The following is a 2,495-nucleotide window of genomic DNA, read 5'->3' on the forward strand; positions in this document are numbered from 1 at the left end:
GGAGAAGGGAGAGGGTTGACATGTTGTGGGGTTGTTAACCAATGTCATAAAACAATATGTGTACTATTGTTTCATGCGAAACTATTTGTTCTGTAAGCCTTCACCTGAAGTACAATAAAAAAAAAAAAAAGAGAATTAGTCATGAACTTGTATTCACTTAACAATATAATCTCAGTATTTATATAACAAAACTGACAGAATTTCGAGGAGAATCTAGTAACGCTTAGATATAGTGGAATAATTTAACAGTCTTTTGCCAGAAACTGACCTATCAAACAGCTCAAATAAAGAAACAAAAACTATTTGACAGAAAATAAATTTGAATAACATATTTAAAAGCCACGTAAAAACTCTGCTACACAACAATAAGACAGTGTACATTCTGATCAAGCACATGTGAAACGTTTATAACATCTGATCACAATTCAGTTAACAACTGATAACAAGTTACTTGTTAAATATTTCAATGGTTTATAAGCTTTATTTTAAAATAATCTTAAACTAATAAAAAAATGCAAGTACAATATAAAGAACATGTCCCTCCTTTTTCTTGTACTGTTTGAGTAAGTTGCCAATCTGATGCCCCATCATCCCTCAAAATTTTAGAGGGTATTTTATTTAAACAAGAGGATTCTCTTACATAGTCACAATACAGCCATTAAAATCATGAAATGAACATTAATATATTTTTTACCCGAATTGAGTTTTTCCAGTTGTCCCAATAACGTCCTTTATAGCAGAGAGATCATGTCTGGAACCACCCATTACATTTAGTTGTCATGTCACTCTAGTCCTCTTTGGTCTGTAACAGTTAATTTATGAGTAGCATTTTTGAGGCTCTTAGGTCAGCAATTTTGTAAATTGTCTTTCAATTTGGTATTTCTAATGTCTCCCCATGATTAGATTCAAGTTGTGCATCTTTGGCAGGGATATCATTGAAGTGATGCTGCCTTCTCATTTCAATCTATCAGGTGGCTCACTATTTTGATTTGTCACATCAATGATGATGATCACTTTCATCATTTAATAACAAGCTTCTTTCCCTGTGCTACTCTTTTTTGCCTCTGTAATTAATAAATATGTTGTTGGGAAGTATTTTGAAACAATGCAAATAACTCATTCCTTTTCAAACTTCCAATTTATGCATATATTAATTTTATATCAACACGGACTCATTTCTCTGACTTATTCTATGGATTATGGTATGTTACCATTATTGTTTATTTAGATGTTCAAATTCTCAGAAATTTGTCCACTGGTAACCCATTCAAGACAGCTTCTGTGTCGTTTTGTCATATCCCGATTGTTCTTCGAATACGTCTTTGCTTTCTGGTATAACAAGATGTTCCAGGCTCATCTTGACCTTTCCCTGTCCCAGGCCTGAGTTGAGCCATTTCTGCAAGGAACTCAGTGATCTTTAGTGGAGAATGATATTGATAAACTATACTGTGGGGACTAAGTTGCTTCTTACTGTGGGGAATTTGCTGCTAGAAGACCCTCTTTATGGACAGAGATTGGGAATGTGTGTATATATGTTCATGTGCATGTATACATTCAAATCTGTATTTATTTCCAAATCTAGCTATCTACCTATCATAATCCAAAAGTTTTCTACCATTCCAGCCCAACATCAGAGGTTTATTCTAGTTTTCTACATGTTGGTAAATAACTTCTCCAAAAGAGCAAAACCTGATTCCCATTTTTCTTAATATAAGTACTGAAATAATCAAACTCCCTCCATGTAACCAACCCTCCTCTCCTCAAATGATTGCCTTTCTCACCTGACGTGGACTGTCTCCTCATGTCATGATGCTTCTCTGTGTGGGCACCATGTTGAGGCTCTGACACCCTGTTCTGGGCTAAAAACAAGTGTAGACACCTTCTCATTTCTCTTGAACACTTAGTGCTACTTCAGGTCACCCCCAGGCTTACACACCCTACTTAACCTTCTTGGCCTCAGACATCACATGTTAACCAGTCTCTAAGATGGTCCCCAATGATCTCTGCCTCTTGGTATTCACATCATTGTGTAGTTCCCAGCCACATTATACCAGTGTTAGTATGTGTAATTAATAGTCTAAAACAGAAGTGATGGAATGTCAGTTCAATATTAGGTTATGAAAGACTATGATTTCTGTCTTGGGAGCATTCTCTCTTAAAAGTGTTCTCTCTTCTTTTTTTTTTTTTATTGTACTTCAGGTGAAGGCTTACAGAACAAATAGTTTCTCATGAAACAGCAGTACGCATATAGTTTTATGACATTGGTTAACAACCCCACAACATGTCAATCCTCTAAATTCTCAACCTTTTCTTTTTTTTGGTGAAAATATACATAGCCAAAGATATACCATTTCAAAAATTTCTGCATGCACAGTTCAGTGACATCAACTACGCTCTTCCAATTGTGCTGTTATTCTCACTTAAGATGAAGGCTTAAAGAACAAAATAGTTTCTCATTTAACAGTTACTACACATGTTGCCCTATGACAATGGTT

Source organism: Trichechus manatus, unplaced genomic scaffold (assembly GCF_000243295.1).
Source record: "Trichechus manatus latirostris isolate Lorelei unplaced genomic scaffold, TriManLat1.0 scaffold00009, whole genome shotgun sequence".
Taxonomy (NCBI): Eukaryota; Metazoa; Chordata; class Mammalia; order Sirenia; family Trichechidae; genus Trichechus; species Trichechus manatus.